Raw genomic sequence first — 9,834 nt, 5'->3', positions numbered from 1 at the left:
CTTCTACATATTGAAGAGATTTCTTTTGCATTTAGCATTTAATAATGTACCAGATAACTTTTACTTCCCTAAAACAAAGGGTGAAATCCTGGCCCCATTGCAATCAATGGGAGTTTTGCAATTGGCTCAGGTGGAGCCAGGATTTCCCCCAGTTTCTTTAAGGTGCCTTGGTGTAAGTAGTTCAAATAGTGGCTGTACTGGCTAGGAAGTACCAAAGAAGGATCTGAGTTTTGTATGGATGAAAAAATAAACATGAATCAACAATATGATTTGGTCATAAAAGAAAGCAATAGAACCCAATATGACATTTAATAGGAGAATTAGGGGTAAACAAGAGTAATTATTTTGCTTTACTTGTTGTTACACAGAGCTCACTTGAAGCAGAACAATTAGTTTTGAGTACCTCATTTTTCAAAACACAGACAAATTGGAGAGAATTCATAGAGCAACAAAACTGATCTAAGTTTTGGAAAATATAAGTTTTGAGGAAAGGTTATTCTGGGCACTGGGCATCACCAATCCAAAGAAAAGATGAGGAATGAGGCAATATACGTTGATCAGCAACCAATCCATCAAAAGATGCTAATAAGAAACTAGGGATCAGTTATTCCTTCAGCCAATGAGGACAGAAGTTATGGGATTATGGTAAATATTGAGAGAGAAACAATTAAAATAGGAACAGTTATGCAATGGAACCAGCTGCCAAAGGAGGCTGTGGAATTGCTGTCAGTGCACATATTCAAGGTTAGTCCTGACACCCATTAATTAAAAAGGGTTTAAGAACAATTAAATTAATCCGGCCACAAAGAGATGGACTAGATGTCTGTTCCTTACCAAAAGGATTCTGTGAACTATTTGAGCCAAAATTAACGACATGCTAACATTGTTGCACAGAAAGTATTAATATTCATTGCTTATCTGACATTCACAAACTAGAGAGACTCTCCTTTCAAGCAGACAATCAATCTGCCCAGGTGTCTGAAGTACAAAGAACATCTGCAATATAATTCGGAGAAGAAAAAGAAAGTAAACATAGAAAGTGCTAAATGGAAGTTGCACAGTATGTGATTCATCCTTCCAGGTCAGCTGTCACCAAGCAGCTTGAGACACAAGACTTGTCTCCCAAAAAGAGACAGTTAATTCTATCCTTATTGGAAGTACTTCATCTGGCAAAATAGAAGAAGCCAGAATTGTTCATCCTCCGGTTGTGCAACTCCTGTACCTCTCTGGACAGTCTTAGTTTTCTGCACTGCCATGTACCCAGGCTGTGATTCAAGAGTGCTATCCCTTTCGGCCTGAGCAATTAGCCAATATCCAGGGTTTTGTGGGTTGTTTTTATTAGGAGGAGAAATCAATGATAGATATTTTTCTGATGCAATTCTGTTGATTTCCAAAGAATATACATAAAGTCCTGTTTCTCTGAACACAGTAGGATAAAACAAAAGGAGGCAGGTTGCTCATAATTCTACACTTGCCTTTCAAGCCAAAACTCTGCCCAAAATGCTCTCTTGGGGTTTTGTCTCAAGGCCACACCACAAATGCGTCTCTTGCTGTCTCCTGGTTTCTGCTTGCAACTTTTTTACCAACACACAGAAAGATAGTTATAAGAGAGACAATCGCCAGCCCCAGCACTTGTAATCAGTCTAGTCTGTGTGTGGTGGCTTCCATTGTTTCAGCCATAAAGGGTCATTTGTTCTCTCATTTGACCTGAATGGAAGGTGCTAACATGCCCATCAGCTGAATGAGTTCTGTGATGGCCCATATAGATCAAAGAGAGCCACCCAGCTTCTAGCATAACAACAGCATGTGGAAAAGGCTGATCTTCAACTGGCTGCTTCCTTTTTTGACAGCCAAGGCATCATGAAAAACAAGTTACCCACAAGCAAAAACAAAACGTGGCTCAAGCAGTGGCTTCTTCCACATTCTGATTTGTAGATCTTTGGCAAATAGTGTAGTAATCTATATGCTTGGCTGGCTGGTAAAATGTATAAACAAACTTGTCCTCTAATGTGCTGGGTACCCACAACTTGAATGACTCCACAGTAGCTGTATCCTGCAGGAGGCACGCAACCCCTTGTAAGCATCACTTACTTGGGGACTTTTTCCTGGACTAGAATGTGTATTCAAATTAACAAACTCTGTACGAGTTGTATAACTACATGTAATGCAATGGATTGCAAATATGTCATAATATATTGCTGCTAAGTGGTGAAAATGTCTGTCATCTCATGAGAAATATACTGTCATATGACACAGGAAATACCTTGTAGCAAATAGCAGGCCAGGTTCTCAGCTGCTGTACATTTGGCATAGTTCCATTGACCTCAGTGGAATTACACTGATTTCCACCAGCTGAGAATGTTTCATTCTGTGAGGCAATGAGTAATTATCCATTTATGCCTCATACTCCTCAAGCCAAAAAAGTCTCTTCCTCCCAAAGCCTAATTAGAGTCTCTAGTTTTGAAGTTTACTAGACTAGTATCCTAATGTTTTTATTAAAAAGCATGTAAAATCTACAGCTTTGACATTATAAGATGTGGGGGTGGGGTATAGTATATTTGTTTTGACTGGATGGATATAATTTTTAAAGGCAGAGGCAATTCTAAGACAAACAGAAGGTCTGTTTCTTACCTTACACCAGTGTAAATCAGAAAGTAACTCAGCTGAAGTAAATGGAGTTACACCAATGCAAAATCAATGGAAAGAGATCAGAATCAGACTCAGAGGGGAGTCTGAACCTTCACCCTATCTGGAAAGATTAATGTTGAGGGTCTGATTCTGATTTCATTTTATATTGGTTTTACACCAGTGTAACTGCTTTTATGACTATAGTAATTCCTGATTTACACCATTGTGAGATCAGAATCAGGATCTGTCATGGTATAATTCCCCACTCTGAACCTTAGCATCCAAAAGATGGGGTACCAGCATGAATTCCTCTAAGCTCAATTACCAGTTTAGTATTTGTAGCGCTGCCACCAACCAGGAATTCCAGTGCCTGGTACACTCTGGTCCGCCCAAAACCTTGCCCGGGGACCCCCAAGACCCAGACCCTCTGGATCTTAACACAAGGAAAGTAAACCCTTTCCCTCACCGTTGCCTCTCCCAGGCTTCCCCTCCCTGGGTTACCCTGGAAGATCACTGTGATTCAAACTCCTTGAATCTTAAAACAGAGAGGAAAATTCACCTTCCCCCCAGTTCTCTCCCCCTCCCAGACTCTCCCTGAGAGAGAGAGTAATCCTAACACAGAGAGAAAATTAACCTTTCTCTCGCCCTTCCCTCCTTTCTCCCCACCAAATCCCTGGTGGATCCGGATCCAGTCCCCTGGGGTCTCACCAGAATAAAAAAACAATCAGGTTCTTAAACAAGAAAAAGCTTTTAATTAAAGAAGGAAAAACAGTAAAAATTATTTGTAAATTTAAGATGGAATATGTCATAGGGTCTTTCAGCTATAGACACTGGGAATACCCTCCCAGTCTAAGTATACAAGTACAAATTAAAATCCTTTCAGCAAAATACAAATTTGAACTCCTTCCAGCCAAATACACATTTGCAAATAAAGAAAACAAACATATGCCTAACTCACTTTATCTACCTAGTACTTACTAGCCTGGACATATAAGAGACTGTATCAGAGAGACTGGAGAGAAACCTGGTTGCACATCTGGTCACTCTCAGAACCCAGAGAGAACAACCACCAAATTCTAACAGCACACACAAAAACTTCCCTCCCAAGATTTGAAAGTATCCTGTCCCCTGATTGGTCCTTTGGTCAGGTGACAGCCAGGCTCACTGATCTTGTTAACCCTTTACAGGCAAAAGAGACATGAAGTACTCTTGTTCTATTAACCCTTAACTATCTATTTATGACAGGGTCAGAGGACATAACAAAGTGTAGGGCCTGATTCTCCTCTTACTTACAGCGGCATACATCAGGAGTAACGCCAATGAAGAGATTTGCAGAAATGGATGGATTCTAAATCTATTGGTAGGCCTCGAAACAAATGGCATGATTCATAGATTCTAAGACTGGAAGGGACCTCAAGAGGTCATCGAGTCCAGTCCCCTGCCCTCATGGCAGGACCAAATACTGTCTAGACCATCTCTGATAGACATTTATCTAATCTACTCTTAAATAGCTCCAGAGATGGAGATTCCACAACCTCCCTAGGCAATTTATTCCAGTGTTTAACCACTCTGACAGTTAGGAACTTTTTCCTAATGTCCAACCTAAACCTCCCTTGCTGCAGTTTAAGCCCATTGCTTCTTGTTCTAGCCTTAGAGGCTAAGATGAACAAGTTTTCTCCCCACTCCTGATGACACCCTTTTAGATACCTGAAAACTGCTATCATGTCCTCTCTCAGTCTTCTCTTTTCCAAACTAAACAAACCCAATTCTTTCAGCCTTCCTTCATAGGTCATGTTCTCAAGACCTTTAATCATTCTTGTTGCTCTTCTCTGGACCCTCTCCAGTATCTCCACATCTTTCTTGAAATGCGATGCCCAGAACTGGACACAATACTCCAGTTGAGGCCTGACCAGCACAGAGTAGAGCGGAAGAATGACTTCTCATGTCTTGCTCACAACATTGTTCTGTTAATGCATCCCAGAATCATGTTTGCTTTTTTTGCAACAATATCACACTGTTGACTCATATTTAGATTGTGACCCCTATAACTCCTAGATCTCTTTCTGCCGTACTCCTTCCTAGACAGTCTCGACCCATTTTGTATGTGTGAAACTGATTTTTTTCTTAAATGGAGCACTTTGCATTTCTCTTTGTTAACTTCATCCTGTTTATCTCAGACCATTTCTCCAATTTGTCCAGATCATTTTGAATTATGACCCTGTCCTCCAAAGCAGTTGCAATCCCTCCCAGTTTGGTATCATCTGCAAACTTAATAAGCGTACTTTCTATGTCAATATCTAAGTCGTTGATGAAGATATTGAACAGAGCCAGTCCCAAAACAGACCTCTGAGGAACCCCACTTGTTGTACCTTTCCAGCAGGATTGGGAACCATTAATAACTACTCTCTGAGTATGGATGTCCAGCCAGTTATGCACCCACCTTATAGTAGCCCCATCTAAACTGTATTTGCCTAGGTTATCGATAAGAATATCATACGAGACCGTATCAAATGCCTTACTAAAATCTAGGTATACCACATCCACCGCTTCTCCCTTATCCACAAGACTCGTTATCCTATCAGGTTGGTTTGACATGATTTGTTCTTTACAAATCCATGCTGGCTATTCCTTATCACCTTACCACCTTCCAAGTGTTTGAGGATGATTTCCTTAATGACTTGCTCCATTACCTTCCCTGGCACACAAGTCAAACTAACTGGTCTGTAGTTTCCTGGGTTGTTTTTATTTCCCTTTTTATAGATGGGCACTATATTTGCCCTTTTCCTGTCTTCTGGAATGCCTGCCTATGGACTTCAGAGCCACCTTTTTCTGAACATCTGAGCTCGCAGCAGCTCCCACTGAAGTTATTGAACACCAGTAGTCTGGTAAATTACAGTGATGTTAAAGCAGTAACTATGGTTATGTTTAACTCTAACTGTGTGTGGATGAAGGATGCCTGTCCTCCTCCTTCAACAATATCCCACTTTATTTTGTCATCCTCTATCACCTCCTTTTGAATTTAAAACAAAAATAGTATTTTCCTAAAATCAATATTTGTAAAAGATTTTAGAAATGTATTGCATTTTATTGGGAGTATATATGTCATTAAAGGTGTCACCCTTACTGTAGTAATGATTCATATTTACTAAATGGAGTAATAGCAAATACTATATGATATGGATAGCTTGTCGGTTAGTGAAGGCCCTTCTTCTTGAAGTCACAAATGCTCTTCTGCATATCAAAACGGAGTTTAATGTGTCACAATACACAGTAGGTTATGTACCCTCCGCCCCCAAAAAAGGTCATTAAGCAATTTTTTCTGTATAAAATCCTTGGAAGTCTGGCAGGAAAAAAGCGAATACATTTTATGAATGGGTTATCTTGCTTGAAATATTGATTATCTGGTTTTAGACAAGACACAGTCCAGCTCTATTTAGAGCAATAATTTCCATACTCAAATATGGAAACTGTTTCTATCCAGCCTTTTCTATCAAGCTAGGTATTTATACTCTACCTTTCACTGCAGTATGTGAGGCCCTGTCTACAGTAAAGAAATTTCCATTTGTGTAACTGATGTAGTCTGGTGGTGGCATGGACATCACTCCGGCCCTGCTTCAGTTTCCCTTCACTCAGGTTACAAACAAGTCTAGACAGACATTTTCATCAAAGGCCACCCATTTCCAAAAGTCTCATTTATTAACAACAATCATAAGCATAAGTAGGACCTTACTCAGATACACCCAGGGAGATTCATCATTCAGGCTCCGTCTAACTAGCAGTCTCAGGATACTTTCCTTTTCTGCACCTGGAAGAGTCTTTCCTTCTGGGACCCTTTCCAGTTCCTTCTCTGGGTTACCCTTGTCCAGTCGTTCCTTAACCAGGAATCTCCAGCTCTTGCCTTTGGAATGGGGCTGTATTAGTTTGTCCTACACTCTCTTCTGAACCAGGAGTCATCCTTTTCACAGTGGGTTTTGTTAATCAGCTCCTCTGGTCCTTTCTGAGGGTATGGCTACACTTGAAATTTCAAAGCGCTGCCGCGGCAGCGCTTTGAAGTGTGAGTGTGGTCGGAGCGCCAGCGCTGAGAGAGAGCTCTCCCAGCGCTGCACGTAAACCACATCCTCTACGGGTGTAGCTTGCAGCGCTGGGAACTGCACTCCCAGTGCTGCGGCACTGATTACACTGAGGCTTTACAGTGCTGTATCTTGCAGCGCTCAGGGGGTGTTTTTTCACACCCCTGAGCTCGAAAGTTGCAGAGCTGTAAAGTGCCAGTGTAGCCAAGGCCTTAGTAGGAGCCTTTCTAAGTGGAGCTGAGTTGTGGGTTAGCCTGCTGTGGGGCCTGTGCCGTGCCAGATTCTCCCAGTCAGCCTTTTCCTTTATCAGCCATCAGGCTTCAACAAGCCAGCCTTTCCCAGCTGCTGCTGCTCTTAGGTCCTTACAGTTATATCGATCTATATACAGATATATGGGCCCTTTCAAACCCTTAGGAGGCCATGCCACATAGCTGGCTGGGCTGATCACTGGGAACTACTGCCCCTAAGGGCCAGACTTCCCCATCCCATATCCCCTAAAGTAGATGGGAGGCACTGGCACAAATTGGGGGTTACAGTTGTGCAGTTTATGCTGGTAACATGGCAAAGGAAGTTGTACTAATTAAACTTTGCTTTGTACCAGTGCAGCACATCAACATGAGGGGTCTGTGCAAATTCCCTAATTATAGTTCAGGCCTGGGGCTCTTGCAAAATGCATTCTTTCCGTGTGAGTAGCCAACACCTAGGCTTGAGCATGTCTGGGTTTCCTGTTGTATGCTGGGGAATATAGTCTTTTCTGTCAGGCAGAGGGTGGGGAGACAAGACAAGAGCTGGTTGGAATTTTCCATCTGAAACTGTTTTTAAAGTGAAAGGTGGCCTTTTTTAGAAAATTTTTCAACATTTTAAACTTTTTAACTTTTTAACAGTGAACCCCAAAATCCCATGTCCTATTTTTCAGTATTGTTTCCCCTTTCCCCTCCGCATGTCCTCCTTTCCCCTTTTCCCCCTTGTTGAAGGGAAAAGGTGGAGGAGGGCATAAGAAAAGAGGAAAGAACAAGATCTGAGAAACTGAAAAAAAACCTTTAGTATTGTATTGATTTTTGTTTCTTTGACAAAAATTCAGAAAATTTTCAAAATTTTCATGAAAACTTTTGAGAATTTTAAAAGAACAAACAAGAAAGCAAACTATTTTTTACAAGGGCATGTCATTCTTCCTTCAGTGCTCCTACCTGTAAAACAGGTAATGTTTACTATGTCAGCTAGGAGTGGGAATGCCTACTGAATGTGGACCTTATGCTTTCTAGCATCTAATGATCTCTCTTCAATCTTGTGTTTTGCGATACTGTGGGTGCTGTACTGCTTTTACCACATGAAAATGTGTACGGGAAAATACACTTGTCTGACTCCTAGGGGTGTTGTGAGGCTTAATGAGTGTTTTGGAAAGCAGCACATTCAGATTCTTAGACGGAAGTTGTGCTATAAATGTAAAATATTAACTACCTTAGTGTTGGATCACAGTGTTAAGAGCAAACTTCAATTTGTGACTAATAAAGATCACTGTGAATGTACAGAATATTTCAGGTGCCTGTTAATAAACAGCGCAAATGTAGTTGTGGGGCGTATGCCCTTTCTGGTTCCCCAGAGCCTAGGGAAACTCCCCTGTGAATAATTTGCCTAGGTCCGTGTCAAAGTGCTGGAAATCAGACAAAAATCATAGGAGGGGCTGCTGCCTTAGCCAAGTTGGGTTGGCAATGAGCTAAAGGGATCTATTCTAGACCAAATTAAAAATTATTTGTTTAATTGTATTTATTTTAGTCCTGACTTCTAAGATGGTTTCTAAGACATATTGACTAATGTTTCAGGAGAGAAGAAAAGAAGCATGCCTTGCTCGATTATCTTTGTTGCACTGGCAAAAGCCCAGGAAAGAGAGAGAACAGTTAAGGGCTGGGATTGCATTAGAAAACATCCTCTCAAAACAGCTTTCTGGGATTGCTTTGAACTCTCACTCATCATTATTTCATGCGCCGAATCTTCTTTGTGCTTGCGGAAGGGGGGAAAGAGAAACACACGAGATTTGCCTTTAGGATTTTAAATCAAAGCTACTGCTCTCCTGATTGCTGCAGTGGATTTTCAAACGCCAAAGCAAGTGGGTAAATTAAAATCCCATGTTCCTGTGGGCTAGGAACAGAGCTGTTTGAAATGTTCTTTAACGAGAAGAGCATGTTCCTATTGTTTCACTTGCCCTAGCCGAGAAGTTCCAAAGAGATCCTCTATCCAGGGCCACCTCGCAAACGCAGAGAGAGAAAGCGAAATTAACTAAAGGGAGAAAAGGGCTGGGCAAGGGTTGGTTGCTCTCTTATCAAGCTGTTTTAGGACCTGATCCAAAACCCACCGAAATCCATTAGGAGTTTCCATGGATTTCAATGGGATTTTAATCAGTCCCTCAATCGCTTAGACTGAGCAAATGAGTGGCCGGGAATTCACACAGGAAAGGGCGGGGGGAAAGCGGTTAGCACTATCGGTGCATCTTGCTGTGCATCTGCTCAGTGTTTGCAAGCAACGCACAGTCCAAAAAACAAGAGAGCCACATCCAGCTCTTCCCAACCCTTCTGTGGCACTTAAAAAGCAATATTCTGGTTGAAAAGGAGAGGGGTCCCGACTCCGAAGGAGACTTGCAGGGCTGGATCCTGAGACTACACAGTAGCGTTTATAATCCGCCCCAACCCCAATAATTTTGAGAATTCAAAACAATGAGCATAAAGCCAAATTTTCTTCCTGTTAAATGTAGCCACTTATTTGCTAGGTCAGATTTTCAGCCAAAAGTTCTGTGCCGATTCTTTGTTGTTATTTAAATTCAGTGTTAGCCCAAGAACTGGACAGCAATGTACATAATAAAACGCCATCAAGAGAGGGAAGGAAAACAAATTGTCCGCTGGCAGCAAAACATCTGGAGAAACCTGGCAGAGGCTTGGGGCGCGGGGGAGGGGGAAGGACCCCTTGAAACTGCTTTGCGTGTTCAGGTTATAAAAGGGCTGCTAATACCTAAATAAATAAGGGGGTTGTTGGGTGGGAGGGGGCTTTGATGTTGTAACACGCTGCCTGCTTTTGCTGAGGAAGTCTGATACTACGTCGTGAACAAGTCTGAGGGGGTTGTAAAAGGCAGGCAGCGTGCACTGAG

Source organism: Gopherus evgoodei, chromosome 6, assembly GCF_007399415.2.
Source record: "Gopherus evgoodei ecotype Sinaloan lineage chromosome 6, rGopEvg1_v1.p, whole genome shotgun sequence".
Lineage (NCBI taxonomy): Eukaryota > Metazoa > Chordata > Testudines > Testudinidae > Gopherus > Gopherus evgoodei.
This window is presented reverse-complemented; position numbering follows the sequence as displayed.